This window comes from Zea mays, chromosome 2 (assembly GCF_902167145.1).
Source record: "Zea mays cultivar B73 chromosome 2, Zm-B73-REFERENCE-NAM-5.0, whole genome shotgun sequence".
In the NCBI taxonomy this organism is placed as follows: Eukaryota; Viridiplantae; Streptophyta; class Magnoliopsida; order Poales; family Poaceae; genus Zea; species Zea mays.
In genome coordinates this window covers 150543770-150556318 of record NC_050097.1, presented here as the reverse complement: position 1 = coordinate 150556318, position 12549 = coordinate 150543770, and positions in this window count along the sequence as shown.

The following is a 12549-nucleotide window of genomic DNA, read 5'->3' as shown; positions in this document are numbered from 1 at the left end:
ACTGCCCTTGGGAATGATATACAAGCATGCCAGGCTGCTTTTAATACAGTATGTACTTACATAGGCACAAGGGACTTAGTTCAGGAGCACATTGCTTATAGAGTGTGGCCACTCACAAGTGGGTGGGAGATGCCAAAGGAGGCTGCTGCTGGGTCTAGCCAAGGCGGTTTAATCTACCTGAAGTACACGTTCAAATACAGGAGCTAGTTTGATGAGCCGAATGATGTTGGCTAGATGCCATTGAAGCAACCAGTGATGAATTGCTTGGTGCCTAATCGAAAGCTAAAGATGATGTTATGACAACGGCCTTCGGGGCTTGAGACAAAAGGAGGCTGAATAGAGTATTTGATGTCATCGGATTTGTATATCTAGATTACTGTTATCCTTCACGAAAGCAAGGAAAGAAAAGAAAGATTGGTGCTTCAGTGACTTCTAGCACGCCGAGGTCGAAAAAAGTTAAGGTTTTAACACATCACCCCAAGCGCATTGAAACGGCTGAAGTGCTGAGGCCTATTGAGGGGTCTTCTTCCGTATCTGAGCCAAGTCGCTCCGCTCCTGTTGAAGCTAGGACAGAACCGGCCGAAGGGCCAGAACTGAAGAAAGCGATAGAGCAACCGAAGGCTCTGAGTCCGTTGCGAGAGACGGAACTGCAGAAGGCATCAAAGATTCCTGCAGCAACTCCGAGGAGAAGGAGAATGGCCAGCGTACTAGATGCTGTCATGGAATCTGTAAAGGTACCAACTCCTGCTTCAGCGCCTGATACAGAGAGTGAAGCCTTAAAGAAATCTGGCGAAGCTGGCATGGCGCAGGCTACCTCTGAGGCTAGACCCTCAACTCCCGCCGAAGCATATTCTTTGAGGGCTGCTCCTCTAACCTTGGAAAAAGAAAGTGTACCTGAGAAATTTAAGTCTCCTGCTCCCGAAGCACCTGCCGAAGAGCTGGAGTTTATCGTGCGACATGATTTAGGGAAGCAATTGTCAGAGGAGTAGATTGCCGAAGCTAGACAATATGCCAGGGATCTGAAGTATCCACAAGGATCCTTGGTGTACAGCGACAATGATGAAGATGATTTTCTCTATTGCCTACCGGACAATAAAGAGATATCTGTTTGCCGAGAAATGATGAGGAACATGGGATTCCCGAAGCTTGAGCTCGGCCTATCTGCAATGTTAAAGGATGATCTTACAGATAGCCTTGCTTATAATAGCTTGAAGGTATATATACTTTTGTTGTAAAATAAACTATGTTTGTAGGTTTTCTTGTTATCGTTATGTTCTCACATATATTTTTTGTTATTAGGGCTTAATTCTAAGTAAAGCTTTAAGGGCTCAAAAGAAAGCAGACGACGAGAGCTGTCAGATAGCTCTTGGAAATCTTCGGTCAGAGGTCATCACACTAAGGAATGAAGCTCTTGATAAAGATAAAATATTGTTTTCCTTAGTGGACAGGCTGAAAGCTAGCAAAGTTAAGCTTGGTGCTCAAACTGAAGCCCAAGCTTGCAGAAATGAATGAAAATTTTGATGTTGCAAAGGCGAAGCAAGAAATAAGTGAAATGGAAAGATCAAGGGTGCAAAAGAATGTTGAAGAGCTTAGGGATTCCAAGGAGAGATGCTACGAAACATCCTTAGAATGCGCGAAGAAGCTGAAAAATAGCTTTGCAAAGGTGGGAGCATACTCTTTGGAACAGAAATTTATTTGCGGTGATCCCGAAGGAGTTATCCAGTGGATCGACGAAGAGGCCAAAGCTTTTGATGAAATATTTAGCGATCGTGAGGATTTCTGCGCTTTCGCCGCTGCATGAGGGGTCGCAGCCATTTTGGAGAAAGCCGGTTGTGAGCATGTTAAGGCCGCAACCCAGTCGAAATCTATTTTCTTAGCGGATGACACCAAGGACCCTCGGCCGAAGCCTCTTTGCTAGGCGGGAGGTTTTACTCTGATGTTTGGATGAAGGGCGGTCATGAGATGGCTGATGAAGCCATTAAAAAGAATGAGAAAGAATCTCACGACACCCGAGAAGAGGCTAAACGAGCTGAAGAAGCTGCTGAACGCGCCATGATTATAGGTACTTTTATTTAAAGTTTTGTTTCGTTGTTCGTTTCTAGCTTCGAAATTCACCAACATGTTTTTTATTACAGTTGACCTTTCGCCACCACCGGAGCCATACAATCCCGAAGCCGACCCGGCTATGAAAGAAGCTTTGGATATAATGAAGATTGCTAACGAAGTCGTTGACGAAGTCGTCAATAGACTATTACACGAAGCTGCTGAAAAAGCGCTAAAGGAAGATTAAATTTTTGTGTGCTTGAAAATGTAATGCTTGTGTATGGCTGTCGCCTTGTGTTAGAAACAAACATCAAGTATTTGTATGTACATTAATGTAAGATATCTCTTTGCGATGCATGAAATCTCCGTACGTACCGTTTTTGAGTCTTGGGCGAAAAAACACCTTTCCTTCTTTTCATGCTTCGCAAAGAAAAGGATTTTTCTTATGCCATTGTTGACGAAGGTTAGCTTCATGTAGTACAATATATCTGTCGAAGGCACGTCTTGTGTTGTAACATTCTTCTCCATAATCCGATCGATTTTTTAAGAAGAGCAACTTTTCTTTGTTTCTCCCGATCTTTTTAGCGATGCAAATTGATGTATGATGTGATGTTATGCAATATGTTGTGATGGCATGATGCAAAATGATTTTTATGCCGAAGATGAAAACCCACGCGGATACACACCCAGACTCTGCATCCCCTTAGGAACGACTTTGGAGTCTCTTCACCTTTTACATAGGTGGTATTTTAGCTATGCATCCCCTTAGAAACGACTTTGGAGCTAAGCTCTTCATCCCCTTGGGAACGACTTTGGAGCTTCTTCACCTTTGACTTAGGTGGCATTTAAGCTCTGCATCCCCTTAGGAACGACTTTGGAGCTTCTTCACCTTTGATTTAGGCGGCATCTTAGCTCGGCATTCCCTTAGGAACAACTTTTGAGCTTCAGAACTTACTCTACGCTCCCTTAGGAACGACTTTGGAGCTTCAAAACTTACTCTGCGCTCCCTTAGGAATGACTTCAGAGCTTCAAAACTTGGTTTCGTCACACTCGATGGTGTAACCACAGGTTTATTACATCGAGTTGAAGGTTAAACCTTCATGTATTGTATTTTGCAACAAAAATATAAAAGCAAACAATAGGATGAATGGAACAAATCAGAGCTTTCTTTTGGCCAAAACATTGTGTCATCTTCAGTAGATATGCCTGGATTCAGACACAGTGCTATTAACTGTGCGAGCTTCAGTTTGCTCCCGAAGGTCACATTGTTGTTGAGGCCGAAGGTGCCCTTCTAGCTGTTGATCATGATTTGGGGCGGGCGTCATTGGGGCGGTGGTAGTTGAGCCCAAGAAGCTTGAGAGTGACTTGCTGAAGCTACAGAATCTGTAGGCTGTTGATTGTCTACATATTCTGGGATGTATGGAGAGTAGCACGAAGCAGTATGGAGGACCTGCTTCGGCCGATTCTATCGTGCCTCAGCTTCGGCAATTTCCTTTTGCTTTTGGATCGTGACCTGGCACGTCCTTGTTGTGTGACCCTTGTCCTCACCACAGAAAAGGCTTCCTGGGTTGATTGCCGAACCTTCCTCCACTGAAGCTTCTTCGTCCCCTGCCTCTTAGAGCTGGTGGTCTGTAAGAAGTTTGCTGCATGCCCGAAGACTATGAGCTATGATGGCTGCTCTGAGCATTGTTGACCCTTTCATCGTTGGCATTGGAATTATGGATTGACCTGACATGCCTGGGATGAAGTCTTCCTCCGAAGCCCCTTGTCATTTCAGAAAACCTGTATACTTCCTCCCTTCTTTAGCGAAAATCATTATCAGCCCGGATGTACTCATCCATCTTCTGAAGGAGTTTTTCCAAGGTCTGTGGTGGCTTCCTTGCAAAATATTGGGCTATAGGTCCTGGCCAAAGCCCCTTGATCATGGTCTCAATAACAATTTCATTAGGCACTGTACGCGCTTGAGCTCTCAAACGTAGGAACCTTTGGACATACGCCTGCAGATACTCCCCATGGTCTTGTGTGCATTGAAATAAGGCCTGAGTAGTGACTGGCTTCGTTTGAAAGCCCTGGAAGCTGGTAACTAGCATGTCCTTGAGCTTCTACCATGATGTGATTGTCCTTGGCTGAAGGGAGGAATATCATGTCTGGGCCACGCTTCTGACTGCCATGACGAAGGACTTTGCCATGAAAGCAATGTTGCCCCCATACGAGGATATTATTGCCTTGTAGCTCGTCAAAAATTGCTTTGGATCCGAATGCCCATCATACATGGGTAACTGAGGTGGCTTTTAGGATTGTGGCCACGGGGTAGCCTGCAATTCTGCTGCCAGAGGAGAAGCATCATCGAAAGTAAAGTTACCATGATGGAAGTCGTTGTACCATTCATCTTCGTTGAATGGGCTTTCCTGACGAAGCTCCCTGTGCTGAGACCTTCGGTCCTGGTCATCTTGAGTAAGATGACACATCTCCTCAGCTGCTTCGTCAATCTTCTTCTGAAGGTCAGCCAGTCGGAGCATTTCCTCCTTTTTTTCTTTGTACTTGCTGATGGATTGCTTCTAAATCCCTGATCTCCTGGTCAAGCTGCTCCTCCTAAAGAGTCGGGCTAGTGGCCTTTCTCTTTTGGCTCCTAGCCTCTCGCAGGGAGAGTGTGTCCTGATTTGTGTCCAGTGGCTGCAGGGCAGCCCCTGGCACCGTTGCCCTCTTCGGCGGGATGTCGAAGGTGAATTCTTGCCGAAGGTTGTGGAAGTGAGTTCACCGGAGGTGGGCGCCAATGTTGGTCACTTGTTCTCAAATGCTGTGAGTCAAGAACAAGACAACACAATTGTCAATCATTAAGGACATTCGTCCTTCGAAGCATTATCTCCTTGCGTGTATAATGCTCCTCAGAACGAATGTCAAGAAGGATATACCTTCATCATGTTAATATAAGGGTAAGAATACGAAGGAATAAGTATGATAATTATATCTTAATTCATTTATTCTTGCATTTCATAAAACATAAATGAATATCAACAATGTTAATATTACATTGATACCTTTGGCTTGCTCGAAGATGAGGATGCGAGAGAGTGAATTCAATCCAGCGTGAACAGTATGGTGCTACTGTTCATCTATTTATAGACACGGGACGCAGCCCGGGTAAAAGTATATTTATGTCCCTGCCATCTATTTATGATCATAACATGAATCATTAAGGACTAAATAGTCTTCTCCCCCTTTTAGTCAACATCATATTTGGTCTTTGTCATCATATTAAGCCGAAGCTCTTTTGGCTACAGCTTCGGTGACTATTCTCATCACCTTCGGATTACATCTTCGTATGTTTTTGCTATAAGAAAAGACCTTCATGCCGAAGCCGAAGCCCTTTGTAATAATCCATATACTGAAAATACATGTTTAATCACATTTTTGAGGACCTTCGGAATAGGAAGGCCCTCAACAATAAGTTTTTCCTATGAGTGGATCCTTTAGCTCTTTTAGCAATCCTAATTGTTTTTGGTCTACTATAAATCAGATGAGTAAGAATAGTATATTAAAACCCCATTTGGTTTGAGGGACTAAAGATTAGTCTCTCCATTTTAGTCCCATTTAGTTCATAAATTGACAAACGGTGGGACTAAAAATAGAGACTAAAGTATTTTAGTCTCTAGTCCCTCAAGACTAAAAGGGACTAAACCATATAAAGTTTACTTTTTGCCCCTTCTTAATTTCAGTTGCACTAATGGCGGGAAAATGCTAAAGGATATTTTAGTCCTCATGTGATTTTTTAATGCGTTTTAAATATTTTTAGTTTCTAAACCCAAATAAGGTAGGACTAAACTTTAGTCTCTTAACTAAACTTTAGTCCCTGAATAAAAAAACCAAACGTGCCCTAAATAAAGAGAATGTATTCTAAAGTCAAAAGAACTATTGGCCCCACAAAAATACAAAAATTAGTTGTTTTTGGCACATTTGAGTAGTGGTATCTTTGAGTCCTCTTCACGTAATCCACAAGGATACGGTGAAGGAGAGCATGCTATGTCTTCCTCAAGAAGGTAGGCGTAGAGGTTGTTTGAAACTGCTCTATGGATCGTTAAACAATATCACAAAAATCTGAAGTTTTTATAGCACTTTTTAAAGTGCTCTTATAATTTATTTTTTTATAAAGCTACATCTATTTAGCTAGAAAAACACCGAAAATACAAAAAAAATGTGGAGTGGAGCTAGGGGTGAAAACGATAAGGATGGATACTAGTTGATCTTGTATCATATCCTAATGTATTTAAAACGGATTCAAGATCGGATATAGATAGTTAGCAACGCGACGAATAAGTGACGGATACAGATATTATTTGGTCGGATATGGAATACTTGTCGGATAATGCATTAATTGCTTATCATAAAATATTCTTGTTCGACCACGAAATTGCAAACAAATTATCAAGACTAATAAACATTTTATAAGAAGATAACATCAAGTTTCCACATAAAAATGGTAAAGTGAAGTATTGATTATATTGAAACTTGAATAGTTAGAGTGATTTCACGTGTAACTCACGCAACAAGTGGAAATAAAATAGAAGAAACACGACATCTTGTGGATTTTATGGTCCCATTATTTTTTATGACTATATGTGGCCATATGTTATACCTCTGTATAATTTCATGAATTTCTAAGGATATTTGTGCATTATTATTTTCTTTTAAATAAAATCACCAAAATATAACTAAATTCATAAAATACACTAGTTTGGGCCCAAAATTGCAAAAAAGCCACCAAAATTAATAAACATTCTATTCGAAGAAAACCTGAAGTCCCCACATGAAAATGATAAGTGAAGTATTGATTATGTTGAAACTTCGATACATATAGTGATTTCACGTGTAACTCACTCAATAAATGGAAGTGGAATGGAAGAAACACTAGCATCTTATGAATTTTATAGTCCAAATGTTTTTTAGAACTATATGTGGATATATGTTGTGTCTCCATAAAAATTCATGAATTTCTGAGGCTATTTGTGTGTTTTTTTTTTGTTTTTCTATAGAAAATCATCAAAATGCAATTAAATTCATAAAATATCCTAGTTTCACTAAAAAATTGCAAATAAGTTATAAAAACTAATAAACATTCTATACAAAGATAACCCAAGTCCTCACATGAAAATAATAAAGTAAAGTATTAATTATGTTGAAACTTGGATATTTAGAGTGATTTCATATGTATCTCATACAAATAAGTCAAAGTGAAATAGAAGAAACATAAGCATCTTATAGATCTTATGATCCAAATATTTTTTATGGTTATATATGGACATATGTTGTGCCTCCATAAAATTTCATGAATTTTTGAGGCTATTTGTGTATTATTAATTTCTTGTTGTAGAATGTCATCAAAATACAATTAAATTCATAAAAATAATTTTGGCCTAAAGATGTTTTTTAAACAAAAATGTGATATACTACAAAGTTATAGATCTCTTCGAGCTCTACAGTTTTCATATAAACTTTATCTTCATCCGATTTCATATGTAAAAGTTATGATTTTATAACTATATTATTATGCAGAAAAAGAAAGAATGGGGTCTGACCCGAATATCCTGGTATTTATCGGGTAGTCCTCGCTCCGTATCCGACCCGAATCCGAAGTTGAACTATCCGGGTATTATCCGTATCTATCCCGAATATAAAAATACCCGAATCTGTATCGAAAAAATGAGTATTTGAACTATCCGTATCCGGTACCCAGCGGGTACATCCGGCCCGTTTTCACCCCTAAGTGGAGCAATCCTAGACCCATAGGATTCAACCTTTTTTTGCGAGGCCCATAGACTTAGAACCAATCATACATTGCTTACCCATACGTTTTACCCAATAATTAGAATAGCTTATACTAATATAAAAGCACTAGTTTCGACTGCCGTCCTACATCACACACGAAACATACAAGTCAGTTCCTCTCCCAACTTCTCGCCTAACAAACCAGATAAGATAAGACTTATCGGGAGAGGAGGAGAAGACACTCTGGATCCTGAATTGAGTTTAATTCTGTATTTGTTGTTTGCAAATAATTTATGAGATATTGTAGTCGATGATAATATATGTATTGTTCGTTTTTATTTAATTGTTGTGCCTTAAAAATTTGATCGAATATTTCTGTGCCATCGTAATACACAGCCAGATATGTTCGTATTTTGTAGCGGTGGAGTCAAGCGGGTTAATCTCCTAGATACTTCAAGAGGCAGCAAAGAGCATGAATCAGCAGTTCTGATTGTGTCACCTTGTTCTGCAGAAGTTCAATAATATATGGATATGTTTGGTTGCCTGGTCCAGCCTGAGTCTGGCTCAGTGAGAGGACCAGGTTCAAGGGAGCCCGCATGTAAAGAGCCAACCTAAAATGTTTGGTTGCCTGGTCAAAATAAACCTGGCCCATATGACACATTGTTTGGTTCTCATTTTTTAGCTTGGCCCAATTGGGTTACCGCCAATTTTGATGTGTTAGATGCAGTTCCCGCCAAATTTCAAAATTTTAAGCGTTATTAAACAAATTACAACAGATTTGAACTAAAAATATGATTTTGACCCATAAATTGAACTAATTACAATCATCTAAATATGATTTACACCCATAGATTACAACAGATTTTGAAAAATACCCCGTCAGGTCTCTGTACAGTAGGAGCAACTTACCAGTATAGAAAAATTACAACAGATCCTTTGTAATACCCCGTTAGGGATACAGATACAGTAGGAGCAACTTACCATTACAGAAAAATGACCATGAACATTGTAAATAGATCCTTCTGATGAATTACAATAGATTTGAACTAAAAATATGTTTTTGAAACATAAATTGAACTAATTACAATCATTTGAATATGATTTACAACCAAAGCAACTTACCATTAGAGAAAAATGACTATGAATTACAATAATCTGAATTAAACAGGAGCTTGTGTTACCATGCTAGTTGTAATTAGTTCATATGATTGTAAACAGATCATGGTAAACACCTCCTGCTAGTTGTAAACAGATCATGGTAAATAGATCATTGTAAACAGATCATAAACAGAAACATAAACAGAAAAGAGAAGAAAAGAACATAAACAGAAGGAAATCATAAACAGAAACAACTTGAGAAGAGAAGAGAAGAAAGAACATAAACAGTGATTTGTATGAAATATGGTAACAACATAAACAGAAGAAAAGAACCCAACTTTTGACCATACATGGGGAGTGGGTTCTTTTATACTTTGCCTCAGAAATTATTATCAATTCAAATCACTTGATCAACTCATGAGAGTAATACAATAAATTGCCTCAAATTTGTATGAATAAACACCTCAACTGTTCTCCACCGCCGTCTTCTCCGGCAAGGCCCCACGCACGCCCGCAAGGCCGTCCACCTGGCCTCCCTGCGCCAGGCTCGCGCAGCAGGGCAAGGTCGGCGTGGCGCTGCGCCTGCTCCTCGCCGCCGTGCTCGCCGGCTTCCTCCTCGTCTTCGTCGCGCGCACCTTGGTCACGTCGCCTGTCCCGGCATCGCCCTCGTGCTCATCGGAGCCGCAGCCGCAGCCACTGTCGCTGCCCGTGGCGGAGGCACTTGTGCACTACGCCACGTCCAACGCGACGCCGCAACAGACAACAGAGGAGATCGGGGTGGCGCTGCGCGTGCTGCAGCGCCACGCGCCCTGCAACTTCCTGGTGTTCGGGCTGGGCCTCGACAGCCCCATGTGGGCGGCACTGAACCACGGGGGGCGGACCATGTTCCTGGAGGAGGACGCGGCGTGGATCGGCAGCGTGCGGGGCAGGCACCCAGCGCTGGAGTCCCACCACGTGCCCTACGACACGGCGCTGGCCGACGTCGATGCGCTGCTGGGGCTCCGCGCCCACCTGGCCTGCGTCGTGCAGCCCGACCGGAGAGGCGAGAGGCGAGAGAGGTGAGTGAACCCTAGAGAGAGGCGAGAGCCGCGGCGGCGGCTACGAGTGAACTCGAGAGGCGAGAGGCGAGAGAACCCTAGCGCAGTGGGCGAGCACGGGCCAGGCTGATGCGCGAAGGAAGTTACCTGCGTTTCAATTGGGCCTGGCCACGAAGTCAGATGTGGCTCGCCTCAGCCAGGCCCCCAAGCTGGACCAGGATACCAAACATGGCGTGCTTGTTTCAAATGGACCTAGTCGTGCGCTGGGCCAGGCAACCAAACATATCCTATAAGATCCATCTGTTGTAAAATGGACCTGGCCGTGCGCTGGGCCAGGATACCAAACATAGCGTGCTTGTTTCAAATGGACCTGGCCGTGCGCTGGGCCAGGCAACCAAACATATCTTATAAGATCCATCTGTTGTAATAATAAACCCTGGTAGATCAACCTTCAGTTCTCAAGAATATACATCTTCTCCTAAAGATCACCGGTAGAAGGTCCACATTTGGTTTGCGAAGGCACATCATGTAGCATGTTAAGACTGAACATACTTTTGTTGCATTGAGTGAAATTTGTAGATGATCATCTTAATCAGTAGTAAAAGAAACAGACCCATTACTCGCACATTGTATTGTTTCATGGTTCAGGACAAGTGGAGAAATCTGTTCAAAGCTTGACATGTCAGATTCACAGCTAATAAAAAAGTCTTATTTCTTTTACCTTCTAAAACTAAATACTAAGTACAATTCTTAAATTTAATCCAGGTTAATTCACAAAAAAACTGCAATGCTGTATCTTGAGCCACCATTGGTTTAACGGGTCATGAAGGTGGCAGAAGAACAACCGTATCCAAATAAAAGACACAAATAGGAATTGTGACTTACTCATTGTATATGGGCTCTTCTAATTTGCTATTTCCTTTCTGCGACACTTGCTTTGGGTGATGCTTCTGCCAAAATCGAGGATGTGACTCCTAAGAGTTTTCCATCTGGGCCATTATTTCTAACTGAGGTCAGTGTTCAGTTGCACCTAATTGCTGGTGTTATCCTATAGGCTTGTTCTCAAGATATATTTACGCATCATTAGGTCATACTCATGAATGACAAAACCATATCCAATGAGCTATGGATAGAATCCATGCCTTCTATAGTTTAAAAAATTACCAAACCCTTGGGTTATAATCCATGATGGGTTTAACCGAATAAAAATATTTGAGTAGAGTTGAATTATTTTGGGACATGGATTGTGACATGCATTTAATTCCAATCCATGCTAATCCAGAGTTAGATTGGTGTAAACGAACAAGGCCTAAAGTGAAAGTGCATCTATCCCCTTTGTGGGTTTTGATGATTTAGATAACAACACATTAAAGGTCTAATAAGTTTGCTAAGTGTTTAACAGAAAAGTTGAAGAAGCAACCATGATTGAAAATAACCAAGAGACAAGGTTGTCACAAAGAGGGAAAAAAGGGGACATTAGCTTCTACTGCAGGCGCCTTTATACGACGACAACGTTAGCTTTCAGATGTTTAGGACTAGAAAATTAGCAATGGGCCGGGTCACACTCGAGATGTTTTACGATGAACCAATGACCCTTGAATTAGGTTGGGCCGTCGCACAACTGTACCTTTTCAAACAAAATATGTCTTTTACTGTGCCTTTTACTCCTATTTAGGGCATATATTACTCCATTAATTAAGAGGTCTCTTGAGTAGTATCTAGTGTGTTTAGTGTAGAAAAATCAATAGACAAACTCTTTACGAAGAGCTCGTCTTTTCACGTTTTTTCTATATACATTGTCTCTTAACTACAATCTTTATACAACTAATTAAGAACATAGTGTAGGCGTCCACACACTGGTTCTGCCTCCACTCCCACCCGCGACATCGTCGGCTCCGCTCCGCTCATTCCCACCGCTCCCTCCCACGACCGCGCATGGATGCCCTCGCCCCCAGATCTCGCACACACCCTCGCGTTAACCCAGCCCCACCGGCATCACCACGCCTCCGCCCTCTTCCTCCCCCCCGGCAATCTCGCATCGGCGCCCGCCCCAACCCCGTAGAGGTCGGGTACGTCCACATCCCCACCATCCCCAGTGAGCTCTTGTCCTCCTTCGTCGTGTCGTACCAAGACGGTGTAGATCTGGAGCATTTCCTAGCGCCGGATCTCGGAGAGGCGAAGGACGAGTCGGTGTTCTAGATGATCTGTGGCCCTCCCGATCGCCCCTCGCTCTCGCCCCCACAACGCGCCCGCGCCCGGAGACAGCTGCGCGGGGTTCTACGCGGGCGCGGGGCCGGCGCGCGAGGTATGGGTGTCCGTCGAGGAGCTCGGGGCCGTGGGCGACGGTGCCACGCCCAACACCGCGGTGTTCCGGCGCGCCGTCGTGGAGCTAGGCGCGAGGGCCGCCGGTGGGGGAGGGACCGGGCTCGACGTGCCCCCCGGAAGGTGGCTCACGGGTAGCTTCAACCTCACCAGCACGTGCCACCCCAGTCCCCGCCCAGCAGCTGGCTCCGGCTGGTCGCCTTCCTTCTCGACCTCATCCTCTTCCGTCGCGACCTCCCTGTCCTAGCCTGACGATATCTCCTTTATCCTCAGCTCCTTCCTCTGC